We start from the raw sequence: 11,982 nt of genomic DNA on the forward strand, positions 1-11,982 counted from the left end.
CTCTCTACTCACTACAATGTGTTGTATTATTTTTGGGATGGTTTCTACAAATGAAGGAGTGCATCTATTTATAGAGGTAAAGACCTCCTCTTGATGTCATTGGTGACATCAAACTACCTCCTCTTGATGTCATGGGTGACATCAAAGGAGGAAGCTTCCTCCTAGCATCCACACCAACTCTTTCCACCAACTCTTCCAATTGGCATGCCATTGTTGACTAAACATAAACCAACACCTTCAATCTCCACCTTGGTTTGCGTTTCGAGCGTGCATGTGAACAACTCTGGCTAAAACTTCTAAGCTTACTGGGTAACCCCGTTGTAAGAAACAAGAAGAATCAAACCATTGTTGAACATACCACCTCCACCTAACAACTGTTCTCATCGGAGTTGCATCAGTTGATGCACACCCCCGCCAAGTCCTTGCAGTGTGCAAACTTAGCGAGTGGTACTATCTTGGTCAACATATCTGCAGCATTATCGTCTATGATAACCTTCACAACCTTGATAGTTCCCTTTTCAACAACATCTCGAATAAAATGAAATATGACATCAATGTGTTTAGTGCGCTCATGAAATCTCTGATTTTTCATTAGATGAATAGCGCTCTGACTATCACATCTAAGACTTGATTTCAACTGAACCAAACTCAATTCTGCTACTAAACCTTTCAACCAGATAGCTTCCTTCACCGCCTCCGCTGCTTCCATGTATTCTGCTTCTGTCGTAGACAAAGCGACAATCGACTGCAGAGTCGACTTCCAACTAACGACACTGCCAACGAGGGTAAAGATGTATCCAGTTGTGGACCTTCTTCTGTCAAGATCTCCTGTATAGTCAGAATCTACATAACCGAGAATTAAAATACCTCCACCACTTTTTCGAAAGGTCAGACCAACACCAGAAGCTCCTTTGAGATATCTCAATATCCACTTGACAGCTTCCCAATGCCTCTTTCCTGGGCTGGACATGTATCTACTTACCACACTTACAGATTGAGCAATATCTGGACGTGTGCATACCATAGCATACATAATGCTACCAACTGCACTGGCATAAGGAATCTTTGACATATGCTCCACCTCATCCTCGGACTGAGGCATTTGTAACTCTGAAAGTTTAAAATGAGGAGCTAATGGTGTACTTACAGGCTTGCACGTATGCATATTGAATCTCTTGAGAACCCTTTCAATATACCTCTTCTGAGAAAGATGTACAACACCGTCTTCTCTTGAAATCTCCATACCAAGGATTTTCTTTGCAGCTCCTAAATCCTTCATGTCAAATTCCTTACTCAACAGTTTCTTCAAAGCATTTATCTCTGTAATGTTGTTAGCAACAATAAGCATATCATCAATATACAATAGTAAATAAATCATTGAGTTACCAAACATCTTCTTGTGATACACACAGCTATCAAATGCACTCCTTGAGAATTCATGTGTAGTCATGAATGCATCAAACCTCTTGTACCACTGTCTAGGGGATTGCTTCAAACCATACAAAGACTTCTTTAGTTGGCATACGTGATCTTCTTTTCCCTCAGCTAGGAAACCTTCAGGCTGATCCATATAGATTGTCTCTTCTAGATCACCGTGTAAGAAAGCAGTTTTGACATCAAGCTGTTGAAGCTCCAAGTCAAATTGGGCAACCAATGCTAGTAGCACGCGAATTGAGCTATGCTTCACGACTGGAGAGAAAATCTCATTGTAGTCAATTCCCTCCTTCTGACTGAATCCTTTTGCAACCAATCTCGCCTTGAACCTAGCATCTTCCACTTCAGGAATTCCCTCTTTCTTTCGGTAGACCCACTTGCATCCAACTGTCCTCTTCCCCTTTTGTCTTTTCACTAAGACCCATGTCTGATTCTTGTGAAGAGACTCCATCTCTTCAGTCATGGCTAACCGCCATTGTACAACATCCTTGCAAGAAGTTGCTTCAATATACGAGGAGGGCTCCAGATCCTTAATCTCTTCTTGTGCAGCTACGAACGCATATGCAATCAAGTTTGCTTGATCTATAAGGCATTCCGGTTCTCGTGTCTGCCTCTTCTCCCTCCCCTTTGCAATTGTGTATAGTTCATTGACAACAAGTTCTTCAAGGTCTACATCTTCTGACTCATCTTTAACCTGAGTCTCTTGATCCTTTTCCTTGGCAAGCTCCACCGGAAGCTCCACCTGCTCGTCGTTCTTGTTTCCTGAAAACTCCACGGAAACTTTACGGGGATCAAGTATAGAGGATTCATCAAAGGTGACATCTCTACTAACTATAAATTTGAGTAAAGACAAACACCAAAGTTTGTACCCTTTTACTCCATCCACATACCCTACGAATATGGCCTTCTTAGCCCTTGGTTCAAGCTTTCCTTCATTAACGTGATAATAAGCTGGACACCCAAATACTCGTAAGTATGAATAGTTAGAGGGTTCACCTGACCATACCTCATTCGGAGTCTTAAAGTCAATTGCCGATGCTGGAGATCGATTGACAATATGAGCAGCAGTGTGAACTGCTTCAGCCCAAAATACTTTGGACATTTTGGCTTGTAGGAGCATACAACGAGCCTTTTCAAGAAGAGTTCTGTTCATTCTCTCGGCAACTCCATTCTGCTGTGGGGTATGCCTGACAGTCCTATGTCTTGAGATCCCATGAACCTTGCAGAATTCATTAAACTCTTCATTGCAAAACTCCAAGCCATTGTCTGTGCGAAGATACTTGATTTTCCGCTCCATTTGATTTTCAACCAAAATCTTCCACTCTTTAAATGCTTCAAAAGCATCACTTTTTGCCTTCAAAAAATGCACCCAAACCTTTCGTGAGAAATCATCAATAAAAGTGAGAAGATACCTCTTTTTGCCCTTTGATGGAAGTTTAGAGGGACCCCATAAATCTGAATGGATGTAGTCTAGCACTCCTCTTGTCTTGTGTTTGCCAGTGCTGAAGCTGACCTTCTTTTGCTTCCCTAGAACGCAGTGCTCACAGAAGTCAAGTGTGCTGATCTTCTCACCTTCCAAAAGGTTACTATTGCTCAACATCTCCAGTCTACGTACGCTCATATGACCCAGTCTCATGTGCCATAGTCTTGCCTTGTCATCATTAGATAACTGCACTGTAGATGCATTTGCAGAGCCAACAATGGTGCTTCCGGCCAATATGTAAAGGTCGTTCTCCAGCTTTCCTTTCAGCATGACTAAAGAACCTTTAGTCACCTTTATAGTTCCTGTATCGCTCATGTACCTGTAGCCTTGTTCATCCAGAGTACTCAGGGAGATCAAATTCTTCTTCAGATCAGGAACATGACGGACTTGTGTAATAGTCCTCACGACTCCATCATGGCAGCGAACCCGAACTGAGCCAATGCCAACTATTGCACAAGTTGCATTATTGCCCATTACTACGGTTCCTCCACTTTTCTCATAGCTGCTAAACCAGTCTTTTCGGAACGTCATATGCAGAGTGCAAGCAGAGTCTAACACCCATTTGTTTCCATAACTACTATTATTATTACACGATGTTGTTAGTACATAATCATTATCAAAATCATGTACCTGTTCAACTGTGGATGCACTCGCCTTTTCCTTGGACTTTGACATTGGGCAGTCTCGTTCAAAGTGCCCCTTCTTGCCACAACCCCAACACTCTGTATTCTTCTTGTTCACACGAGACTTTGATCTGTGCTTTGATTTGCTCTTTCCCTGTTGGCTAGTCCGGCCTCTCACAAAGAGCCCACTTGCCTGGTCATCTCTATCTCCTTCAATGTGCCTCCGCACATCACTAGAGTTAAGTGTCTACCGCACTTTCTCAAGCTTTATGGGCTCCTTGCTATATATCATTGAATTCTCAATATCACGATATCCTGAAGTCAATGAAAATAGAAAAGCACATGCAAGCGTCTCCTCCTCCTTTTTAATTCCTGCAATCTGTAAGTCCATGACAAGTTTATTGAACGCATCTAAAAGATCTTGTAACGAAGTACCTGACCCCATCTTAAATGTGTGAAGACGCCGTTGTAACAACAACCTTGTTGTCACTGATCGGTCTTGGTATAGCCCTTCTAGCTTTTCCCATAACTGTTTGGCCGTCTCTTCGGTACTCGTACTCACTTCACAAAGCATGTTAGGTGCAAAGGATAGTTGGATTGCACTCAATGCATCCCCTTCAATCTTCTCCTTATCGGGAGCTGATATATCCTTAGGATACTTTCTGTCAATAGCATGGATTGAACCTTCCCTCCGCAGTAACTCCATCATCTGGATCTTCCAGATATTGAAGTTGTCGTGTCTACTGAATCTATCAATTTCAAACTTCATGGAACTCATCTTTGCTTGTTCTTCCTTTTTGGATCGTTAAAGAATCCTGTTGCTCTGGTACCAATTGTTAGCGGAAATGTAAAAGAAAGAACACAAGATTTAACGTGGTTCGGATCAAAATAATCCTACGTCCACCAGAGAACAATTGCCTTTTTAATATTAACAAAAGAAGAGGAGAGTTCCCAATTAACTTAAGAGAATTTCTCTCTTAACTCTCTACTCACTACAATGTGTTGTATTATTTTTGGGATGGTTTCTACAAATGAAGGAGTGCATCTATTTATAGAGGTAAAGACCTCCTCTTGATGTCATTGGTGACATCAAACTACCTCCTCTTGATGTCATGGGTGACATCAAAGGAGGAAGCTTCCTCCTAGCATCCACACCAACTCTTTCCACCAACTCTTCCAATTGGCATGCCATTGTTGACTAAACATAAACCAACACCTTCAATTTGAATAATTGATTGATTAACCTAATTATCTAGGGTTTCACTTGTTTACTAAATTAATTTACGGATTGCTGTTTGTTTTCCTTAATCCTGAGTTTCTTAATTGACACCTCTTGTCTATTTATGGGTTGATTAACCCTTAATTGGTCTCTGATTACCCGTATTGCCTTATTTGTAAAATTGATTACTTGATTTACGATTTCTAACCCTAATTGACTAGTGAGCCTACTTCTCGCCTTATTTGAAATTCAATTAGAGTTATTTATAGTATAATTCCCTAATTTCCTGTCCCCAATCAAGATTGAGATTATTTTATTACTTCCTTACCTTATTTTGCAATGTCAATTTGCCTTGCCTTATTTACCCTCACTATTCGACTCATTCATATATATATATTTAGAGTGCTACTTGTGAGTGCATATCTATCTATCTATATATATATATAACACAAAAAATTTCCTCTCATCTCTGTGCTACTTGTGATCACTGCTGGACTAGCCGGCTGAAAGCCAAGGCTAGGCTGTTGAATCCTGCTTACTTTACCTTCTATTTTTGCTTCTTTAACTGGTATGCCTCTACCATTGTCATTCAATTAAAATGTGTGTTTATCAGCATGCTACTTCTGTTTAATTTGTGTGTTTATCAGCATGTTACTTCTGTTTAAATTTGTGTGTTTACTAGCATACTTACTTCTGTTCAATCCATGTGTTTGTTAGCATGACTACTTCCGTCCAATCTATGTGGCTATTTCTGCTCAAAACTATATAGTCAATAGCATGTCTAACTATGTGTTTCCTAGCATGTCTATTAATGTTCAATCTATGTATTTATGTCTACTCCTGTCCAATACATGTGTTTACTAAAATAACATGTTGACTTCTGTTTTTAATTAGAACTAGGTGTTCTGCTTTTAACAAGTTTGCATGTTTACTTATGTAAAAAATTACATCTATGTCTTGTCTACTTCCCGACTAGCATAATCTCCTATCTGGATACCTTGCTCCCCAATCTCTATTACCCTTTACATGTGGCTATTTGATCTTCAGCATGCCTTGCTTCTGTGTTTGGTCACTTACTAACATCTAATAAGCTTAAGTAATCCTATTTCTGAATGCTGTTTGTTTGGATGGAACCTTTGCCTAGGTTCCAGGAACTGAATGATTTGGTTTACTTCTGATTTTCCTGAAAGCCTGAAACTGTTTTCTCAAAACTATTCTTTCCAATCACTATCACTTCAACTCAGAACATCTAGGGTCCTTCCCCTTCAGTGTGAGCATTACTTTGGAGTCCATGAACCTCCTCTGAACTTTGACATACTAGGGATGGCTATTCCACACTGCACAAGTTGTAGATCTTTAAAGGAGGCCTTGGTATGAGCACTGCCCTAGGTCCTGGAGGCCCTTGGAAATTCTGACACACTAAGATACCCTCCCTGGAATTATGAGATATGGAATTGAGACTGTTTAAAGGCCTCATTACCCAGGTTTTGCTTTGGGCCTATCCAGGCTCCCTATAGTATACTATTATCATTCCTGTAATTTATTTACACTTGGTTTGTAATATTATTCACTTTGTAAATAAATATTGGGGAAATTAGTAAACTGGGAGGGATTATTATACACATTTTGTTGGGGGAATGGGTAGATATCATGCCTATAGGATTTAAAAATAATGTTTACATTCCTAGAAACCATGCCTATAGGACATTGCAATGTTCATCACTTGTGTACATTATAGAAATCATGTCTATAGAGTTCAAACTAAACTTCTGCAATTAGAAATCATCGTGATGTTTGATTGTTTGTATGCATTCTAGATATCATGCCTATAGGATCTTAAATCAATTTTTGCATTTTTGCTGCCAGCATCTAAGTCTAAAATTAGTCATCGCACCTAGACAGCATGCCTATAGGATCCAAATTGCCCGCTTAAAATTGCTTACTAGTTTATTACACTTCTGAATAACGACTAGATATCATGATCATAGGATGTCATTGATGCATGCCTAGGCAAACCTGTAGGGCATTTAAAATCCTGTAAACTGCAAAACTGTGCTTCTGTTAATAGTCCGGATTTATCTCTTCTAAAATCAGTAGACAAAATGATTAGGTCTTGGTTCCCGCTTTAATAAAGCTTTGCATATGTTCTGATTTGTGTTCACCTAGATATCCTGTCATCAGGATTCTCTTAAAATGTCTGAAGCATTTGTTTGAGAGTGCACTTGTTTGCCCTATTTGTGGAGGTAAAATGTGAGCCATTTAATTGATTTGTCTTTGGTCCAGTCCTAATTGATTTGGTTGTTGCCTAGACTTTTCTCCTTTAAGTACCTTAGGACAGTCTATAACTGCCTAAATTAGAGGTCTTAAATACCTCCAGGGCCACAAGGAAGGTACGGGTAATGCACGCATAGGATACATCTCAAGGTTGTTAGAACGCTTTAGGCTATGACCAAAGGGAGGGTAATTGGGTAGTAAAAGATATGATGACCTGTGTGCCAATGCCACACGTAACACCTCTATCCGAGAGAAGTTTACCGGGCATTGTACAGATGTGATCCTATAGGCTAACAAACCTAGGACTTCCCTCACCTTATTTACATATGTGTGCTTAGATTTCCTATCTGTTAAACTTCCTTTATTTGCATATATGTGCTTAGATTGCTATTTATTAAATGACTAATTCACATAATTGAGTTCGGTCGGGACCCACCATTGTGGACCGCGAGGGGTGCCTAACACCTTCCCCTCAAGGTTATTTCGAGCTCTTACCCTAATCTCTGGTAATGCAAACTTGTTTTTATGAGTTATTTGCTCTAGGTGCCCTAACACACCTTAAATCTGTTAGGTAGTGACTCTTCAAAATTCAAATATCCAATTCCTGAAAAGGAAATGAGTTGTTCCCCATGAATGTCAAAACCCTGACTCCGCAAGGAAAAAGGAGGCACGACAGCATGGCAACTCTGTTGGGGATATTTTAAGCTCTTACCATAACGAACTTATTTTTGTGAATCAGTCTTAAGCATGCTTTATCCCGTGCACCCTTCCCCTTATTTGGATTTAACTGCTTATTTTCAAGCATTTATGAGTTCCTTTATTTCCTGAAACTGACTTGTCTCTTTGTTTTCTTTTTCGTAACTGTCTTTCAATTATTTAAATACCGCATTTATCATTTTTAAACGTGCACATACTTGACAACATGCTATTTATTGTTGCATAAATCATGCTCAACATCATATCCTACTCATGCGTAATCAATCCTATAGCAACGCTTGATGAGTGTTTGCGCTCTTCTTATATATCACCCTTTAAATTTGGAAAGACGTATTTGTGGTAAAACTAGTCAATCAACGGTGAGTTCGACGGTTCCATGCCTTTCCCCCTTAAGTTGTCCGTTTGAGGGTCCGGGTCTAGACCTCTATAGAAACCTTACTCTGATTAATTGTACATACATTATGGTCAAACCTAGCCGGGTTAATATGTTGTCTATATAATAACCCTTTAAGACAAGCCTCACCCAAAAGTCCATCGGGTTTTCCATAATCCCAACGGACGCGATCACGATTGTGTGCATTAATTTGGAGAAATAAGAGCCAATATTCTAATCATTATTGTATAAATAGACAAATCTGGAGGGGGAAGGGGCCTAACCACCTTTTGTTTTGTAGAAAATGAGGCACGAAGTCCCCAATGTTGTTATGGTCGGTAGAATACCTTCACTTTTGCTAGATTGGTTGAGGGACCTTCCCTCAAGTGACCAAAATCATATGAAACGAGTCTTAGGAAATTTGCCTTCTCTATTAGATCTTTAGCCAAACAAAATGTTGATCGAGGCTGCCACCATGTTTTGGGATAGGGAAAAGGTTGTGTTCTGCTTTGGGGACATAGAAATGACCCCTCTTCTTTAAGAAATAGGGGATTTGCTGGGTTGCCTTGGGATACACTTGGTTTATTAGCACCTGAAAATCGCACCACTAGAGGATTCCTTATAATGATGGGGCTGAAGAAAAATGATGACTTGGAGTGCCTGAAAAACTCCTACATACCTTTTGACTTCTTCTATGAATGATACAGTCACAGTAGCTCTTACCGTATTTTTGATGATGAGTTCTCAATCATCTCATTAGGCTGGGTTCATCGTAGGGTCTTCGTGTTTATTGTGTGTTTCTTGTGCATGCTGTTATTCCCGATCCAAGGGGATAAAATCCATACCAGGCTGGCCATGGTGGCCAAAACTTTGATGGACGGAATCGAGGGGCAGACATATACCATTGTCTCTATGATCATTGCAGATATGTACTGGGCCTTGGAACGCTGTTAGAAGGGGTTCAGATTCTTTGAGAGTTGCAATTTGTTGTTACAGGTTTGGTTGTTAGAGCATCTCCAAAGGGCTCAATACCGCCAAGAGTTTCCACGAAGGCCGTGAAATGATCACATAGCTTTTTATCACCCTAAGGACATGTTTGCTCAACCTAAGGATGTTGTAGGATGGGGTTCAGTGGATGTTCGAATGGTTCTTTACCGACGAGTTCATCATCAGATCCAGGGATGGTCCACACTTGGTGTTGATTGGGTTAAGGGGCATATACCATTATGCTCCCCCAGGGTTATGAGACAGGCAGACAGGAGACAGGTCATACCACGAGTCACTAAAATGAGTCACTTCATAGCTGATTTTCAGGGACGCCATCCCATATAAGAATGAAGCACAACACATGTGGAACTTGATGATTATCGTGGAAAAGGATACCATCGAGCCGGACCGATATCATGCGGGTCACAAATACCTTTACCCCTCATGGTTGGATGATAACATAGCACGAATCTTCGAACTAAGGGTTGGTCCAGGAAAAAGGGTCATAGACGAATTTGCCGAAGCAGAGGTGAAGTATAACAAGCTGTGCAAAAGAATTTGTGAGTCTGAAGCTGAGCATATGTAGCAACATAAGGCTGATATGGAAATGATCAATGAGTGGAAAGACAGGGTTGTTAGATCCAGTGAAAGGTTGGAATATCTGGAGTACAGTTTGATGGAATTGGAAGGGAATATGAGAAAGAGAGTCACCGATTGCCATAACGCTGAAGGAAATGAAGGAGGAAATTTGGCAAGGGCATTCTTAATGTTGAACCTATGCGAACTGGGGGAATTGATCGACAATAGCATCCGGTCGGGAGAGGTCCTTCTAGGACCAAGTAGATTAGGTTTACTTGCTTTTATTTTAAATGTAATAAGGCCAAGTGCCATTAGTAACATTATCTTTTTAGTGTCGTTTTGGTTCGTCTATTTTTAACATTAATGAAATGAGGCAATTAATGACACTGAATTTCTCCAAATCTATTTGTCGCTAGGACTACCTTGGGAACAATGAGGCTCCTAAATTAGGACACGAATTTACATTCCCGCAATATGTGCAAACATTTCAGAACCCTTATTGACTTGTTTACCTTTTGTTTTTCTTTATCCCTTATTATTCCCATCCCCTAAGGTTGGTTCACACATACTGGCATCATTAGCATATCATACCAGATCTAGAGGCCCTCCACCTCCTCCTCATCCAAGTAATACGAAAGATAGAGGAAAGGCTAAAATGGATGACTTAAGTGGTATTTGAAAGGAAAATGCGGAAACTTCAGACGATCGGAGTACTCCGGCACCAAATGACTTGGTTTTACGGTTAGAACAAAAGATACTGGAGTTACATGGAGAACTTGAGCAGGTCCGCAACTTAGCAAACCTATCCCTCACCCTGAATGTCCCCGATATCAACCAACAAAACACAAAAAACCTAGCACCTCCCCAAAATACACCAAACCAGCATCCACAAAACCCTCTCGCACCGCATCAATATGAAACTCCACCTCAAAATCTCAATCCTTTAGAGATACCTACTCCACCACAACACCATCATCAAACAATCTAATACCCACTAACCGCTACCTATCACACTCCTCAGAACACACCACAACCCATTCCCGATCCTCAAAACTCAACCAATGACCACCACTACACCCAAGTCCCTGACACTCACCAAAACAACCCTATATATGTGGAAACCGTACCTCACTCTACCCAACCAATCTCCTATACACCAGAATCCGCTGAGAAGGACCTGCTCATCAAGAACATGGCTGAGGAACTCAAGAAATTGACAAGTCGAGTTCAGGGTGTCGAAGGAGGCATAGAGATTGAGGGTTTGAATTATGAAGACCTATGCATACAACCGGATGTAGAACTACCGGAGGTTACAAACCTCCCAAGTTCGAGATGTTTGATGGTACAGGTGATCCCAGGGTTCATCTAAGGACCTATTGTGACAAATTTTTTGGGGTCAGAAAGGATGAAAAGATCCGGATGAAGCTTTTTATGAGGAGTCTTACGGGAGATGCTTTGTCCTAGTACATTAGCCAGGATCCTAAGAAATGGTCCAACTAGGTAAGTATGGCATCTGATTTTATGGACCGATTCAGGTTCAACACAGAAAATGCACCAGATGTCTTCTACATTCAGAACCTCAAGAAGAAACCCGCTAAGACTTTCTGTGAGTATGCTACTCGTTGGAGGTCAGAAGCGGCCAAAGTCAGGCCAACATTGGATGAGGAACAGATGAACAAGTTCTTTTTCAGAGCATAGGATCCGCAATACTATGAAAGGTTGATGTTATTGAAAATCATAAGTTCTCTGATATCATCAAACTTGGTGAAAGGATCTAAAAAGGCATCAAGAGCGGGATGGTAACAAACTTTTAGGCTCTACAGGCCACGAACAAAGCATTACAATAAGGAGGCATATCAAAGAAGGAAGACGTGTGGGCAGTAATGATAGCTTGATCGGGTCCAACCCTACACCACTACAGAGTGGCAAGAGTGGTCGATGCAACTTTTACTCGAGAAAGTCGGGATCGAATCCACAAGAGCTAATACAATGTTTGGAGTTGGATTCCTATCTAATCTAGCAGTGCGTAGTGCTCCTATTACACTTCCAATCATGTTTGTTTGTTTATTACTTCTAATTTTATACTAATGATTTGCGAAATTAAGCTAAGTATATATGTTTGTAGGGGTTTCTAAATGGGTAAAGAGGCACTAGGGAAATGACTTACTCCTAGGTGAATATCTAACAAGATCTAGAACTTAGGGCAATAATGTTATAGTTGGGACCGTGATATAACCAATGCACGAAGCTACTCACTCTACACCTCTCGTTAGTAAGAGTGTCCTTGCACTAG

Source organism: Nicotiana sylvestris, chromosome 1 (genome assembly GCF_000393655.2).
Source record: "Nicotiana sylvestris chromosome 1, ASM39365v2, whole genome shotgun sequence".
Taxonomy (NCBI): domain Eukaryota; kingdom Viridiplantae; phylum Streptophyta; class Magnoliopsida; order Solanales; family Solanaceae; genus Nicotiana; species Nicotiana sylvestris.